The sequence below is a fragment of the Lissotriton vulgaris genome, chromosome 3_1, assembly GCF_964263255.1.
Source record: "Lissotriton vulgaris chromosome 3_1, aLisVul1.2, whole genome shotgun sequence".
NCBI classification, from domain to species: domain Eukaryota; kingdom Metazoa; phylum Chordata; class Amphibia; order Caudata; family Salamandridae; genus Lissotriton; species Lissotriton vulgaris.
This window is the reverse complement of record NC_141689.1, coordinates 765,999,870-766,018,279: the sequence shown is the minus strand read 5'-3', so window position 1 is coordinate 766,018,279 and position 18,410 is coordinate 765,999,870. Positions and strand designations below refer to the sequence as shown.

Below are 18,410 nucleotides of genomic sequence, written 5' to 3'. Positions count from 1 at the left end.
TTACTGAGCACATACAATATTTCAGCAAAACAATAATTGGCTCACTGTTTAAAATAAATAACATTGGGTTGCCCAACATGTAGATTGCTAAAGACAGTGGATCTGAATACATTCCAAGGCTTTCGACAAGCCCTAGAGTGGTTAAATTGGAATGTTACTCATTATGGAAAATATAAATGTAAGCAAAAGATGTCTCGAGGGACGAAATCATAGAGCATACATTTTCAACAGTTTATCTCACTTCTGAGAGAACTGCACAAAAGTCCTTGATACAGAAAATGGAAAATCAAACACATCTGATATATACTGCAGAACAGGAAACAACATGGCACGATTTGTACAGCATACAAAATAGGGAAACACAGAAGGCCATTTGTTAATATATCACTGGATGTAGATGTGCTGAGATTAAATATGGCCGTCTTCTTCACAGTAACAATGCATGTGCTAATATTTTACACCACATAGCTTCGGGCTAGAAAGAAAAACCTACAAAAGACATTTTGGAAAATAAACGTTAAATATGCTTGTTAATTGATGATTCAATCACATTTAGTGGGAAATAGATGCCATTCCAATGTGCGTCCTTTCCTGATGTCATTACTGCTGTAACAGTGTGTCTACACAAGCATGTTTGTTTGCCCTGGCCTGTTATGGTCCATCTGTTAAGCTTGGAAAGTAGGCTGGAGTTGCAATGCAGCTTCAGGATTGCTATCCAGGTTTCTTTGTGTACCACTGTAGCAATCATCGCTCCGAGTTGGCATTGGAAAAGGGTATGAAGGAAATTTCAAGGATAAATCACTTTCAGATGTTCTTTGATAAGCGGTATTCTCTGTACCATGCCTGGCATAAAAAGTCAAGAAAACTGAGGCAGTGTGCTAATGAAATTGAGCATTGTTTTCTTGAGACTGGAGGAATTCTTTCCATTTGCTGGGTTACTTCCAGTGAAAGGAGTACAAAGGAAGTTTGGCAGAGTTTTTCTTCACTACACCAGCATTTCTCAACAGGAGCTGCAGATTCATATAGTAATTACAGAAAGCAAAATAATCCGGCCATTACAGTATTCTCACCTTTGCTCCTTGTTAAAGAATTTTGGTGGTTTGCTGAATGCTATAGTAGAATTGAGTGACTTTTCTTGCCAGCTTCAAAACCATAATACAACTCTTCCAGATATTGAAAAATTGCTGACAAGGGCAGTCAGGGTATTTGAGACGAGGATTAACCCCCCAGCTCAAACACTAAAGTCATGGACACCTGCAGCAGCATTTCTTTCATGGGTGTAGCCTTACATTAAAAGAGAAACTATACAATGATAAACGCAGCCCAATTCTACAGAAGCCTAGCTGAAAACCTAGATATATGTTTTTTCACCACAAAATCTTCCCTTATCAACACTAAATTGGGTGGGATGCCTCAAGGCAACAACATGAAATTGTTTACGCAGCACATAAAATTCCTTTATCAAGAAACTGGCAACAAGATGGAACTGATATTTAATATGGTGGCAATGATGTGAAGCAGTTGTGGCAAATCTTGAGAGTAAACGTCGTGGATAGTATCATGGGATTTAGAGCGTACAATCAGTGGAAAGCTGCCTTACATATCTCTAGATTTTAAGCCATTGATGAAAACTATTAAAGCCATTGCTGCGTCCACCAGTGAAATATGAATGTACTTTTAGCCATATGAATGATCTGCTCACACCAAAGAGAAATTCTCTCACCTGTCGTCTATCACATTTTATTTAATATGTTAGCTCACCCATTGAAAGGATTGACAGACTACCATATGTAAAACTGGGAATGAGATCAGCTGACGAGACAGCTTGTCTCTCATAGAAGGACGAAAACTCCTCCTTTGAGTCTACGTGGATGTGCTTATAATGTCCCTTAATAATAACTACTAATACTTTAGTAACATTTCGTTTTAATATTCAGGCCATAAAGTACCACAGCTTGCGCTTTGTTTCGTTACTTTCGTTCATTGTACTTTGTTGATTTTTGATTAACCTGTGTCATGTCAGATGAATAACCTTTAGTTTTTTTTAAATTTATATAAGTCGACTGAGAATTACAGACTGTACTTTCAATGAACCCATGCCTCTCGCAAAAATGGAAACCTCATAGTTAAATAGTTAGCATCTGTTACCTATTATTGGTTGATAGTATATCATTGTCCACGTTTTTCCTGGAGCTGCCCATGGGAGCTGGAATGGTGTAGAATGTCAAAATTCAATATTTGAAAGAGAAAATTAAAAGTACATGTCATACATGCAAAGGCACCAAGAATACACTACAGTTTGCAAAACTATGTCTGCCTTCATACACACCAAGAAAGTCTTGATCCCGTTAAATGTTTCCCAGCAGCCCTGCCACGGGCCTCAACTCTTGAGCCCACATCCTTGCCCCAGCTCAACTTGGTGAGTATCTGCAACTTTTCTCATTGAAAGCACTGGGTAAACTAAACACAGGTGCCAAAGGAAAAGTTTCTGACACAGGAAGCCCTACCTCATATTTTTTCAAAGTGGGTTGGTGGACGTATTTCCTGCTCCCCCACACACTGGCTGCAGAATGCACTGATAGAGAACAGGGGAGTCGCAGAGAGATCTGGGCAAAAGATCAAAAAATAAGTAAGGAACACCTGGCCCTTGTAGCATTAGCACAAACAATACAGAGAGCATGGCAATAAACATAACGTTAGCAAATAAAAGTTCCTAGCAGGGGTAGTAAATATGTTTACAGATTAGCTTTTTCTAAATAGGAAGGCGCTAGGACCAACAATCACATTAACTATATACTTATCCAAGTATATAGTGAAAAGTTTATAAAGCCGAAAGCACTTTATAAACACAACCATTTTGTGACCGCGCTTAGTCTTGTGATATCCAGGTGTAGTAGTCGCATACGGTTGTTGAAGATAAAGGGGGCTGGAGATGCTAACGCACAGCTCTGAGGAAGTGAACAGAGTATTCTTTGCACCAAAGAGGACCATGCAGCGGTGTGTCGCTAGACAGACAACAAGGGTGTCCTGTATGTCCTCATTGTGTCTGGGAAAGAATTGCAGCAGTAGAGGATCAGCTTTAAATGATGCGCCCAACCGGCAAGAGATGTTGAAGCACAGGTTGCAGCACAACCAACTTGTTTAAAACAAGTAGCACCAACGAAAAACAATCTCTAGGCAGGCTAGAATGTGGTGAGAAACTCTGACATGCGGCAGAGTAGGCGGATGGCAGTGGGGTTCAGTAGGGTTTCACAATTCCCTTTACAAAGACTCTTGTACAACTCTTCCATTCTATTCTTTCTACACTGCGTTTACACGCTGACAGGATATGATGACCGACACCGAAGGGTAGCTGTACAAGATGTAGCAAACGAATGAAACGAAAATGGAGGGGTGAAGGTAATGAGACAAGACTCCTGCAGTTTGAATGTGGAACACTTACTACTTACTTGTAATACAAGTGAACGCAACTCTTCAGTCCAATATAACCAGGGCCATTGGAATTATGTCACAATGGAGGGCCAAAATATGTGGCTGGGTTAACATAATTTTGCAAAAAATGGCTAATTATGCAGCATAACATGGACTATGTATGGCAGTATATTATTATTTTGGCATTATAACAACTTTTTATACTGCATGGGCAGAGCGGAGTGTAATGAGTACTAGTTTAACATCAGAATACTGCAATCAGTAACTGAAAAGGGACCAGTTAACCTTGGCAAAGGATCTGAACTTTGTAGAATCATTGGCAGCACTTATTTGTAACTTTGGAACCGTTTGAGTTAGAAGTCTTTTTTAGGAGGCGGGGAGGTGAATTATTAAATTATGCAACAGATGGTGGATTATGTGGCACATGCGTCAAATACATTTTAGGTGAAAAAATGTTGCAACCGTATAATTCCAGGGACCCTGGCTGTAGCATAAATAATGTTGAGACATATTTTCTTTCACCTGGCAGCAAAGGCTGGTTTCTGCTCTCAGTAGTGGCGGAGCTACAGGTGTATGGCCAAGGAAGACATAGAAAGGAAAAGGCAGCTACAAAGAACCGTTCGTAGGACTACAACACTCTTGCAAAAGGGGGGCCCTTGAAACCTGCCATTTGTGCAGGAATCTTTGATCCTCCAGTTCCGTAAATGGGCGTATTTAGTGCAAACAACTGTAAAAGGGAAAAACTACTAACTGCAAAAGGTTGGGAACAAAAATAAGAACTAATGAAAATAGCACTCATATGGCGCCAATTCCCTCCTTTTTTTAAGTCTACCATGTCTTATTTTTGTCCCGTCTAGATCCAAGCAATCTACTTTCTAGACACAATGGGAGCTTATTCAAAACAAACATTGGCAAAGCCAATAGGTCTTGCCTATGAAAGAGCGGTTAACTTTGCCAATTTGTTTTAGCCATGCTGTACACTGACGAATGCCTTAAGGCCAAGAAGATCTAGGCTCTTCTTATTTACTGTTCACAATGAAACCATACAAATAGTAAATACATGAATAATCAAAATATTTGACTGCATACAATGACCACTACAAATAATTACTTTTAGTGGTTGAAGCTCATATTGCATTTCTGTGCCATTACTGTCAACCCTGTGTACTGCTTTTTTTCTTTTTCTTTTAAATCCTAATTTCACCATTGCCATTTATGGAATAGCTATATAATGTGGCCTAACTGGCTATGTTCCATTATACTGACATATGTTTTACTGAATGGATGTTACCACCCTCGGTGCAACAGTGGTGCAATCATTGGATAATGGCCCCTTCCTGAGTCAAAAGATTCACCCATAAGGTTTTAGCTCTTCTCTGGTCGACTTCTATATCCTGCTGTGAGACCCGATTTGCTGCCTTAACCCAGAGTGCCCCACATGGAGACTCTGAAGAAATCCACTTTTTGCATATCTCTAGAAGAGCAGTTGTTCCTCTGTTGAACTTATTAATCCCCCTAAACATACAGTCACTGCCAAAGAGTATCAGGGTATCAGTCAATTTGACCTGCTGCTTAAAAACCAGCGAATCAACTTAGTTACAAATTGACAAAATATGGCTAGATTTAAACACGTGCTAAGAGATGCTCGTCACCTGCCCCATCTACGACACACCCAGGGCATACTCAAGCTTGTTTTATAATTTGTTTTGTAACTTTTGCCAATTTTTTAGGTGACCAGTACAGACTACGGAGTGTAAAAAGTGAACACACTTCAGGTAGGCAGGTTTAACTATTTCATATAACAGTTTGAAAGATTTTAACCAGACATCTTCCATAGATGGAAAGGTGTCTGTGTCTATCCACGTCAACCATAGGTACCTGGTTATATACAACATTCTTCGCCTAAATTATTTCTCAATACCAAAGTGCTACTTCTTTCCTACAAGTCAGGGTGGAAAAGATCTTCTCCTGAATTACTTTATACTCCTTCTCTTCCCATGCTTGAGATGACAACCATTAGGTAATTTGTAGGTACATGAATTCAGAAGGTATACCACTGGTTCTAGCTGAAGCCTCCAGCAGGCCTAAAAAAAATCTACTCACACACTCGCTACGGTGAGGCATATTTTTTCAGGTTGAGCTACTTTTAGCACCTACAGGTCTGTTCTGACGAGTTAACTTAAGGTGGAAGGAACAGGTGCTTTGTTCATTAAAAAAGTGAGCGAGCAACAAAGACGCATTTAAACCTTGTTTTTATTGTATCACATTTGCTGTCTGTTCAAGGAAAGAGGTCAAATGTCAGTTTGCCCTTTTACTAATTGTTGCTCTTACCTGGAAAATGAAATTTACTTATCTTTCTCTTATTACACCTAGAGGTTTTTGTCAAGTGAGCTGTCTGACAATCATTGTGAAACAAAAGGCTGTAAGATTTCATTTTTTTCGAACGCACATCTTGTAAATGAATAGTACAAGTATTCCAAAATATATCCGAAATGGAAAAATTATTATTTTTTTTGTAATTCAGAAGTATGATACAAACAGCTTTTTAAATAAGAGCTAAATAAATTAGAACACTTTACTTGGTAATGTGCAAATGATATATATTTGCAGAAACTCGATTTGCAAACATTTTATACTATATAGTTGTATCAGTATTAGTAAAACCACATCAGTGGGCAATGTTGTGGCCATTTCAATGGAAAATCGGCTGTTTGGAAATAAGTGTACTACTACTTCATGCTTCAGGTATGTATTTATGAAAAGTGATAGTTTTTAAACCCGATTTGAGGAACATTCCTGCCCCCATCTTGATGACCATGCGGTTAATGGACTAAGAGGCAAGACAGTGGTCATGTGTATCCTACATGTGGCTAGATTTGCATTATATTTGGAGCAAAAGTTTAGCTTATTAAATCAAACAAACATGTTTTTTCAACTGCAGACATGCTGAGCTTGCATATTTGAAGGCGCTCTAATATGTGATGAAGGCAGCTCAGTGAAATAAAATATTTTCCCAGAATCACATAATTTGAAACCAGTTTATGGGTGAAGAGCATTACAATTAGGTCGAGTAGAGTATTTAAGTCACTAGACCCGCAGTTCTCGTAACATTTTTATCATTTTTAGAGGCCTGCAGTCCTGGCAGAACAACAGATTGAGTCCTATTCTAAGATCTCACCAAGTTTGAAATCCAGCCTCTCTAAGGGAGTGGAGAGGCTGTCTTTCAAATACTCAGATGTTCCAGGGGACTCCCATGTTGGGGCAGACGTAGAGTAATAAAGTATGCCAAAATATTTCTTGAAAAGGCACCATAGTCGTAGAGCAGATACAAGAATATTTAATCCACTAATGTACTAAACGCCATTGCACTCTACGCCAGTCTACACCACTATCCGCGACTGCATAGTACACCACTCTACACCACTAAACTCTACTATATTCTACACTACACTCTATGCCACTGAACTCTACCTCACTGTACTCTGCACTACTGGTTTCTGTGGCAGTGCACTCTGCTACTGCACTCTACACCACTCTACATCACTTCCACTCTATGCCACTGCACTCAGTAGTAGTCCACTTTACGTCAATGCACTCTATGCCACTGCACTCTACCGCACTATACTATACTCTTACCCACTCTATGCCACTCTACTCTGCATCACTGCACTCTACGCCACACTATTGTACACCACTGCACTCTACGCCTCTATACTCTGTAACACTCTACACCAGCACACTCTACACTATGCCACTCTATGCAACTCAACTCTGTGCCACTCCATTACATGACACTCTGCCTCTCGTATCTGACAGTCTACTCTTCGCCATTCCACTCTACGACACTCAACGCCATTCTCCACATTGCCATCCCAAATAACCATGTTAAAGCCACTAGATGTGCTTTTCATTACACTTTTAAAATGCTTTAACATAATTTAAATAAAACTGAAGAATTCTATCAAAAGCATTTTGCTCAGCAGGTGTTGCAGTAATATCAGATGGCGATACATTTCTTCCTGGTATCATAAGACGTTATGGGCTATGAAAGTCTTCACTAATACTAACAATTTTAAACAGCTTGTGGAAAAATTATTAGATGGTCTACGGAAGTAACATCTAGAGGACAAAAACCTACCAAGCAATTCTAGACTGATTTAATTCTTGCTGAACATTGGATAAACAGAGCCATATTGTACTTATGCTTTGAAAAACAGTCTAAGCTGTCCACTACCAAAGATCATATCATGAAATCTCAGAGCGTTATAGATACACAATTTCCTCCTCAAACCAAGAGGTGAGAGATAAGAAGCCATATTAAAGACATCAAAATCTAAGACAGACACCAACAGAAGAACAGCGAGTGGGGACCATGGTCAAATCCCATGCCACAAATGTCCAATGTAGGTATTTATGGTAATATTACCACTAAAAAGTAGGCTCTCAGTTAACAGAACAGCTTGAGGTTATACATCTAGGGCCCTACTCCACAGCAATTTCTTAACCCTGTTGACCACACCAAAGAAATAGAGATTAAAGGTCCAATAGGCAATAAACAATCACAGAATCATGTAAAACACATAGGAAATGGACTACAGAATAAGTGAACATGGATCCTTACACTTCATCTGGATTTCAAGTGGATGAATGTCAAATCCCCCTAATCCCACTGGTCTTGCTAGTCAATAGAGTCCCCAAATAGCAACAAAAAATAGTTGGATGGGCTCACAACTTACCTAAGGGGCAGATATTGACAAACTGGGTGGGGTAGGAGACCACCAGTTGTTTACAAGCTGTATGAGTGGGTAGTGACAGATTCTTCACTTTAGACAAAACAGTCCCTCCATACACTCCTTCCTGCAGTTCAGCAACAGGATGACTGGGACCCAGATCTGAGAAGAGCAATCCAAACACTCAGTTTCCCTCCCTGAAGGTCTGCCAAAAAAGATAGGACAGTTCTCTCAGCAAACCTCTGGAGGACTATTGATTCTGCCCAGCCAATCCACGAGAAGGCAGTCAAGTGCTATCTAATGGACATTGTATTGACCACAGAGAGCACCCACCCACTACCTAAACTGATACCGTCATGCCACAAACACGCTCACACCACCTGACATAGTAATTATGATGGCCTAGCACCCATTTTTCCTCCTCAAATATTACAGTTTTCAAGGTGTACACCAACACTTAACCTAGAGCCTACGCCGTACTCAAGCTACCCATGTTCCAGAGACTAAATTAGAGCTACAGCCTGCTCAGTAGGTTATGCTGGCAGCTTGTCAAGTTCACCCCCTCTTTTAGGAGGCTTTGGAGAGCTCTGCTCACAGTTTCTAGCATAGCAGTGTGTGGTATCTTCCACCCTGCCCATCCGTCAACCTCCTGTCCCGTAACATGCCGTGGAACGCCCCGTGGTGACATCACTTAGAATGTCACCACTGCGAGGGTTCCAAGGCGAGCACCCGGAAGAGATCGGGCCGGTGGTGTCGAGGTCGGACCCCAGCTGTGGCTGAGGTCGTGTGCGGTGATATTTACTGACTGTTTGTGACATTAATAAATACCTTGGAATCATCATCGTCTCCCTTGCCTTGATATATTCCACACTGGCGACGAGGACGGGGATAAAGGCAAACACGACCTCAACACGGAACTTTTACAGTAAAGGTGAAAAGGAATATTAACCTGGGGCACAGCGCAGAGGCGTCACATGAAGAAAAAGGTACTATCCGTGGGGAAAAGTAATGTGGATGGAGCGGGTGTGTGTGACAGAAGAAAAACCCACAGCGAGTGAAGTCGGGGGAGAGAATGTTTAAACGTGCTGTGCGACTGCCTGCAAGCTGAAGCGGCGAACCCGGTAAAAGAATTGAGGGATGAGACGTGACGATTTTTGACTGTTATCGGCCATCGGAGTGAGGAACATTAGGCGGCTATGAGGTGTGACAGAGGAAGAGTGCTGCGGGGGAAGCGAGGAGTATTTACTGCATCAAGGAGTGATTGTGAGCGGAACATCGGAAGGCATCTCAGGAGTGCGACGTGGGAGGCGGAGTGGATCACAGAGAAGCGTGGCGGAACAGAGCTTTGGTGTGGAAATATCGAAGTGTAAAGACAGTTAACGGGAGAGCTAAATCAAAGTCAGAAGCTTGTCTTTGCAAGACAAGTTTAGAATAAACCATCGCGTTGTACCTTACAAGCTTTTGACTGCAGTCTAGCACTGAGAGAAAGTTCCTGGAGGATGAGAACTGTGTCTGCTTGAAGTGAGAGATATCCTCCTCACTTCTGTGAGGGCATTTCCTGTCACACGCTGATACCTTTACATAAGAGTGGGAGTCTGACACAAAGAGAGCTTTCAGAACAACAGTGCCACCTTGTGGGCTCCAAAGTACAATCAGCCAGATTCATGAACAAAAATCGGCTCGCAAAGGGCCAGATTCTCAGAATCTGGCCCTTTGCGAGCGCAATTTTTGCATTTGGGATTCATCATCCCAAATGCAAAAATCGCTATTTACGAAATCGCATATTTGCGAGGATTTGCATTTAAGGAATCTCTATTAGAGATTCCTTAAATGCAATTCATTAACCAATTTTAAATTGCGAATTCGCAATATTTGGCCGCTATTTACCACGAAGTCTGACTTCGTGGTAAATAGCGAAAAAATAGAAAAAAGCACTTTAGTGCATTTTCTCAGTTGCATGTTACACACACACACATGTCCTTTGGACATGTGTGTGCGCAACACCTGTGTAAATTTGCATTTCAGGGATGCTACAGGGTGTCCTTTGGACACCCCTGGCACCCTTGAAATCGCTATCTTATTTGCGATTAGCTAATTGCTAATCGCAAATAAGAAATACTCCCCATTCATTTCTATGGGCCGTAAGGCCCATAGGAATGAATGGGGAGTTATTCCTTATTTGCGATTAGCAATTTGCTAATCACAAATAAGGAATGTGTAGGAATCGCAATTTATTTAGCGATTCCTACATGAATGCCGTTTTGCAAGTCCTTAATAGCGATTCCTTAATAATCGCTATTAAGGACTCGCAAAACGGCTCTTTCATGAATCTAGCTGATTGTCTTATTCTTCATATTTCAAGAAGGAAATGTGTTGGGTCATTTACTAAAAAGTGTTTCATGTTTTATAGTGCACCCCCCATCCTGCCCAAGCCAATATAACTCAACCCAAATATTTCTGGCGGAAATATGCAAAATGTAACACCACCCCCCTTGTTTCTATTGAGTCGAGGGGACCCTGCAATACAGTGGAAAAAAGGTGAAGGGAACTAGGGACTGCATAGAGACAGAATTCAAAGAGGTGTTCAACGACGAATTGGGGTGCCTGAAGATTTACTCTCACAGGATAAAACTGAAGGAAAACGCTGTACTGGTGGTAGCCAAGGTGAGGAACCTTCCGACAGCTATTCAGGAAGCAGTCAGAGGCGAACTAGAAAAGTTATGCAACCTGGGGTCATAGAGCCGGTGGAAGCAACGGAATGGCTGGCGCCGATCGTCGCAGCAAGGAAAAAAGATGGATCAGTCCGCCTATGCATTGACCTCAGGGCGTTGAACAAGGAGGTGGTCGTGGACAAATTCCCTCTGCCAAACATCACACAAATGATGAGTATGCTGGAAGGACCAAGGGTATTCTCAACACTGGATCGGACCTCGGCCTACTTCCAGATCAATCAATCAATCAATCAGTGACACTTATAAAGCGCGCTACATACCCGTGGGGTCTCAAGGCGCTGGGGGGGGGGAGCCGCTACTGCTCGAACAGCCAGGTCTTCAGCTTCTTCCTGAAGGAGAGGTGGTCTTGGGTCAGGCGCAGGTCGGTCGGGAGGGAGTTCCAGGTCTTGGCGGCCAGGTGGGAGAAGGACCTTCCTCCTGTAGTCGCTCTTCGGATGCGGGGGACGGCGGCGAGGGCGTGGTTGGCTGATCGGAGGTGGCGTTTGGGAGCGTAGAAGTTGACTCGGCTGTTGAGGTAGCTCGGGCCTTGGTCGTGTAGGGCTTTGTGTGCGTGGGTGAGGAGGCGGAAGGTGATTCTTTTGTTGACGGGGAGCCAGTGAAGGTCTCGCAGATGTCCGGAGATGTGGCTGGTTCGTGGGATGTCGAGGATGAGTCTGGCTGAGGCGTTCTGGATCCGCTGGAGTCTCTTCTGGAGCTTGGCGGTGGTCCCGGCGTAGAGGGCGTTGCCGTAGTCCAGTCGGCTGGTGACGAGGGCCTGGGTGACGGTCTTCCTGGTCTCGGTGGGGATCCACCAGAAGATCTTCCGTAGCATGCGTAGGATGTTGAAGCATGCCGAGGAGACGTTGTTGACTTGCCTGGTCATGGAGAGGGAGGAGTCCAGGATGAAGCCCAGGTTGCGTGCATGGTCTGTCGGTTTGGGTGCGGTGCCCAGGGCGGGAGGCCACCAGGAGTCGTCCCAGGCGGAGGGAGAGGAGCCCAGGATGAGGACCTCCGTCTTGTCCGAGTTCAGTTTCAGGCGGCTGGTCGTCATCCACTCGGCTACCTCTTTCATCCCTTCGTGCAGGTTGGCTCTGGCGGCGGCGGGGTCGTTGGTCAGGGAGAGGATCAGCTGGGTGTCGTCGGCGTAGGAGATTATGCTGAGGTTGTGTTTGCGTACGATGGCCGCGAGGGGGCTCATGTAGACGTTGAAGAGGGTGGGGCTCAGAGATGATCCTTGGGGGACGCCGCAGATGACTTCGGTGGCCTCTGACTTGTACGGTGGTAGGCGGACTCTCTGCATTCTCCCGTCGAGGAAGGAGGTGATCCACTCCAGCGCCTTGTCCTGGATTCCGACGTTGCTGAGGCGCCGTACTAGGGTGCGGTGGCAGACCGTGTCGAATGCCGCGGAGAGGTCTAGGAGGATGAGGGCCGCTGTTTCTCCATTGTCCATCAGGGCTCGGATGTCGTCGGTGGCGGCGATGAGGGCGGTCTCGGTGCTGTGGTTGGCTCGGAAGCCGGACTGTGAGGGGTCGAGGGATCCGTTCGTCTCGAGGAAAGCGGCCATCTGCTTGTTGACGGTCTTCTCGATGACTTTGGCTGGAAACGGGAGGAGCGAGATGGGGCGGTAATTCTTGAGGTCGGTGGGGTCCGCTGTTGGTTTCTTGAGTAGGGCGCTGAGTTCGGCGTGTTTCCAGCTCTCGGGGAAGATGGTGGTGTCGAGGGATGTGTTGATGATGTCTCGCAGGTGGGGTGCGATGACAGCGTCGGCTTTGTTGAAGACGTGGTGAGGGCAGGGGTCGGTCGGTGATCCGGAGTGGATGGAGTTCATCGTGCGGATGGTGTCTTCGGTGCTGATCGGGGTCCAGGCGCGGAGGGTGGTGGTGGGGGGTGGTTGTTCGGTCATGGTGTGCGTTGGTTGGTTGTTGAAGCTGTTGTGTATGTCCGCGATCTTGTTGTGGAAGTATGAAGCCAGGGAGTTGCAGAGGTCTTGCGATGGGGTGATGTCGTTGTTTCCTGCGCTGGGGTTGGAAAGCTCTTTGACGATGTTGAAGAGTTCCTTGCAGTTGTGTGCGTTGTTGTCCAACCGGTCCTTGAATGCTGTTTTCTTGGCGGCGCGGATCAGCTGGTGGTGTTTCCGGGTGGCAAGTTTGAAGGAGGTCCTGTTGTCCGGTGTCGGTTCCCTTCTCCAGACTTTCTCGAGGGCTCGGCAGTTCTTCTTGGAGCTCTTGAGTTCGTCGGTGAACCATGGGGCTTTCTTGCTGCCGGGTCTGCTGGGCGGGGTCCTCAGTGGGGCGAGTTCGTCCGCGCAGTTGCTGATCCACTTCGTGAGGTTGTCGGCGGCCTGGCTGGGGTTCGCTGAGCTGGCAGGAGGGTGCTGGCTCAGGGAGGTGGCGAGCTGGTCTGCTGTGATCTTGTTCCAGCTTCTGCGGGCGGTCTGTTGCTGGTGGTGGTGGGTCGTTGTTTTCTTGAAGGTGAAGTGGACGCAGCTGTGGTCCGTCCATTGAAGCTCTGTGGTGTGGCTGAAGTTGATGTCCTTGCTGGATGAGAAGACAGCGTCGAGTGTGTGTCCGGCGAGGTGGGTGGGGGTGGACACCAGTTGCTTGAGTCCCAGGTTGGTGAGGTTGTCGAGCAGGGTGCTGGTGTTGCGGTCGTTGTTGTTCTCCAGATGGAAGTTGAGGTCTCCCAGGAGGATGTAGTCAGCGGAGGGGAGGGCATGTGGGCTGACGAAGTCGGCGATGTCCTCGCTGAATTGTGTGCGTGGTCCAGGGGGTCGGTAGATCAGGGTGCCTCTGAGGGTGGTGTTCGGGTTGGTGTGGATCTGGAAATGCAGGTGTTCGGCGGTGGTCAGGGAGTTGTCGGTGCTGGTCGTGAGACGGATGGTGCTCCTGTGGATGATGGCGATGCCTCCTCCCATCTGGTTGGCGTTTCGGTCCCTCCGGACGATCTTGTAGCCCTCTGGGATGGCGATGGCGATGTCGGGAGCTGAAGAGGAGATCAAGCTCCACGAAGACTCACAGGAACTTACATCGTTCGTGACGCCCATGGGTGCATTCAAATTCAAGAGAATGCCTTTTGGGTTGGTCTCTGCAGCAGCGGTATTCCAGAGAAATATGGGAAGCATACTGAGAGGAATTCTTGGCGTCGTGTGCTACCAGGACGATGTACTGGTGTTTGGATATGACAACGAACAGCATGACAGAAGGTTGAGGCAAGTGCTGGCGAGATTTAGGGACCAAGGCCTCACCGTGAAGTGGGAGAAGTGCAGAATTGGGTGCAAGGAGCTAGACTTTCTGGGGCACAAGGTGACACCAGGTGGGATCCGCCCAAAAGCCGAGCTGCAGAACACCATAACAAACTTGATGCCTCCGAAGAACAAAGAAGAAATAAAGTTGTTCAAGGGAATGCTGGAATTCTACAGCAAATTCGTAAGGAACTTCGCGGGCAGAACATTTGCCATACGATGCCTGCTCAAGAAAGATGTAGAGTTCAATTGGGACGAAGAGTGCCAGAAAGAATTTGAGGATGTAAAGAGAGCACTGGCAGAAGCACCCAGCCTGAAAGCGTTCGTACCAAACAGAAAGACCGTGGTAACGACAGACGCGAGCTCGAAAGGGCTAGGAGCTGTTCTTTCTCAAGTAAGGGCGTATGGAGAAGAAACAGTAGCCTTCGCATCAAGATCGCTACAGAAGTCCGAGACAAACTACTCAGTAATCGAGAAGGAGGCGTTGGCGGTACACTGGGCCATGAGCAAATTCAGAGACTTCATCTGGGGTACAAAATTCACCCTTCGTACAGACAAGTCTCTAGTCGAAGTGTTTAACAAGAAGGGACTTGACGCAATCTCGAGCAGAATCAGGCGATGGGTAGTAAATCTGCAGGAATACACATTCTGTGTTGAGTATGTACCTGGAACGAGGAATCTTGCGGCAGACTGCCTCTCGCGGCTAGTTGAAGGTAAGGGGGAAGACGAGTCCAAAGGCAAGAACTGTGAAGACAAGGAAGACTTCCAAACAGAGAATGTAAGCGTGATCACCAAGGGGCCATCAATGAAGAATCTTGGAAAGAGGCCCTGAAGGCAGACGACCTACTGATGGGAGTATGTGAGAGAGTAAAAGGGACGTGGAGACACGAAGATAAACAAATCGAAATACTACGCCCATTCTGGATGGTCAGGGAAGAGCTGCCTGTGGTTGACGGGTGTCTGTCTGTTCAGAGGAACGATTTACATGTAATGGGGTAACCCTTTAACCCTCCGAACCTGGGTGGGTAATGAAATAAGTAATAATGGTTCTGTCGGACCGAAATACACAGTAGTATAGTATTTAAATTGTGTTATTTACAAACATCCGTCCCTTTATAGGGTATACAGACCGTGGTACATATACCAGTATAACCAAACACACTGACCACAAAGAAAATTCAAGTAACGTTTTACTCGTATACTTTTATATTCTCTGTATTGTATTCAATTGTTAGTTTTGCTGTCCAAAAACAAAAATAAAACTTAAAAACACAAATTCTGTGCAAGGCTGATACACATTAAAACAACATATAGAAATGTCAATTCACAAACGTATTGGCGGACACAACTATATATGCAATAATCCACTAGGTACATCAATTAATTCTTGGGTCCTAGGGGATTTTGTATAGTTGGTTCATAAAAGAAGGAATTGCGACAAACCTAAGCTGCTCTTGGAAACCAGGTCCTTAATATGTAGTGGCTGGTCAGCCGGCTCCGCTACTATGGTGCACTTCCTTAGATCTCTGTAAAGATTAGTTTCACAGGCGATGGGATAAAACAGGGCGTTGTTTCCTTGATCTGAAAAGGTGGATTGGATCCTAAGCTCCTCTTGGAAACCAGGTCCTTAATATGTAGTGGCTGGTCAGCCGACTCAGCTACTAGGGTGTATTTCCTTAGATCTCTGTAAAGATTAGTTTTACAGGCGATGGGATGAAACAGGGCGTTGTTTCCTTGATTTGATGCGAGTTTTATGTGTCTGTCTCCTTCTCAATCTCATAGTAGCTGAGTCGGCTGACCAGCCACTACATATTAAGGACCTGGTTTCCAAGAGGAGCTTAGTTTCGTCAAAGGCTGTCCTACAACTGCACAGTCCTGATGAAGACCCGCCTTTGATGTGCAAAATCATCGCATCGCCCCCAGGGTCGAAACGTCGACGCAATTCCTTCTTTTATGAACCAACTATACAAAATCCCCTAGGACCCAAGAATTAATTGATGTACCTAGTGGATTATTGCATATATAGTAGTCTCCGCCAATAAGTTTGTGAATTGACATTTTTATATGTTGTTTTAATGTGTATCAGCCTTGCACAGAACTTGTGTTTTTAAGTTTTCTGTTTGTTTTTGGACAGCAAAACTAACAATTGAATACAATACAGAGAATATAAAAGTATACGAGTAAAACTTTACTTGAATTTTCTTTGTGGTCAGTGTGTTTGGTTATACTGGTATATGTACCACGGTCTGTATACCCTATATAGGGGCGGATGTTTGTAAATAACACAATTGAAATACTATACTACTGTGTATTTCGGTCCGACAGAACCATTATTACTTATGTTCAGAGGAACGAGGCTGATCCCCGCCCAAAGAGGTGAGAGAGCTATTGGTGGATTTGGCCCATGACGGACTTTTGGGCATCACCAACACCAAACAGAATGAGAGAGGATTACTGGTGGCCGTGCATGGATCATACCATTGAAAGGAAAGTGAGAGATTGCATCCCTTGTACGGTTAGTGACAAAGTGTTGACACAACACACACCGCCCATGATTTGCAGGCCACCCCCCTCCGGACTGTGGGATGAAGTGGCACTAGACATAATAGGCCCACTGACTGAAGAACTATGCACACCGTACATCCTTGTCCTGGTGGATTTGTACTCAAGATGGCCAGAGGTGAAGGTAGTACCTGAAATCACCACAAAGACAGTCATTGAGTTCTTATGGGAGCTATTCCTCAGAGAAGGATTACCTAGCAGTTTGCTAACAGAGTGCAACTGTGCTCAAGGGAAATGAAGGACTTTCTTGAGAATTTTGGGATTGTACACAAGCTCTGCACGCTTAACCACCCCGAAACCAACGGGATGGTAGAACGGTTCAATAAGACCTTGAAAGATAGCATCCAGTTGGCTAAGACTAATGGCCTGAACTGGAAAGAAGAAATCACGTAACGTCTGAAAGCCTACCGTCTGACCCCACACCAGACGACGGGGGCAACCCCTTTTGAATTGCTCAGAGCGAGAAGACCAAACACCAAACTATCACCAGGATGGATGGGTTGGCACAAAGGATGGACTGATCACTCTAGGGAGTCTAAAGCGCTAGACAGACAGGGCAAAGCCATGTTGGAAAAAAAGGAGAGGTTCGATAGATTGCACTCCACTCATGATGTGTGGTTCAGGGTGGGAGATGACATAAAAATCAGAGCACCCACAGGGAGAGCGAGTTGGTCGGAGTTCAGCAGACCTACAAAGATAGTTAAATTATTCAGAAATGCTGTGAAAACCCAGGAGGGAAAGATTTGGAACTTGGGAAGAGTTGTTAGGTACCATTCCCCCAAAGAAGACCCTGGAATGGGGGGAGTGAGAAAGGATAAGCCCTAAGTGCAAGGAGAACTGCCTCCTAAGAGGCGTTTTGTAATAACTCACCCTGCCAGCTGGAAAAGCCAGAGAGTAGTTAGACCGCCCAGACATCTGGAGCAATATGTGACTAAATAATCCGGTGTATGTTCTGATAATGTTCTTGTTGACCTGTTGCATTCTGTTATGTAGGGAAGGGGGATGTGTGGTATCTTCCACCCTGCCCACCCATCACCCTCCTGTCCCGTAACACGCGGTGGAACGCTCCATGGTGACATCACTTAGAATGTCACCACTGCGAGGGTTCCAAGGCGAGCGCCTGGAAGAGATCGGGCCAGTGGTGTCGAGGTCGGACCCCAGCTGTGGCTGAGGTCGTGTGCGGTGATATTTACTGACTGTTTGCGACATTAATAAATACCTTGGAATCATCATCGTCTCCCTTGCCTTGATATATTCCACACAGTGCTGGGGAGGAGCGAAAATACATAGCATCATGGAACATACCTTGAAAACAACAGAGTCTGACCTGATCTTGGATTGTGGCATTTAAGGGAAACTCTTATGCCTTGTCCAGTGCGGTAGGGAGCATAATAACGCTTGAGGCCAGAGCCTTCCTCTAGTATATTTCTTCCCATATAAGTATATGCAACTGAGATGGAGCGGCTGAGGTGGGCGGACTTGCAAAGACGCCAAACTGCTCTAGCGGGAGGAGCTTTAGATGTCTTCATTGGCATCTCCAGCATGTCCTGGAGAAGCTGTTGTTATAGATGTATGCTATTAACATTGTACTGTTTCTCTATGATCATCTCTTTTCTCTATGGTCTTGTTTCTATTCTAGAACACTATATTATTGTGTGGGGGCTATGGTTCTGTTGGGTCAGTTGGTCACTGGTCAGCAGGCGTTGGGTTCAGGCTATGGTTCTGTAGGGTCAG

At 45.1% G+C, this 18,410-nt stretch overlaps 1 protein-coding gene across 3 annotated transcripts in view; it reads right to left on the bottom strand.

Moving 5' to 3' along the window:
• Positions 1-18,410, bottom strand: part of SRFBP1 (serum response factor binding protein 1) — a 264,044-nt gene that overhangs the window by 139,581 nt on the left and 106,053 nt on the right. The window contains exon 1 of one of the 3 annotated variants that reach the window (XM_086961073.1): positions 8,169-8,313. The exons of the other annotated variants lie outside the window; for them this stretch is intronic. The gene's annotated coding sequence lies outside the window, so the exon portion shown is untranslated. Of the gene's footprint in view, positions 1-8,168; positions 8,314-18,410 lie in introns of those variants that run through there. 3 annotated transcript variants of the gene reach the window in all.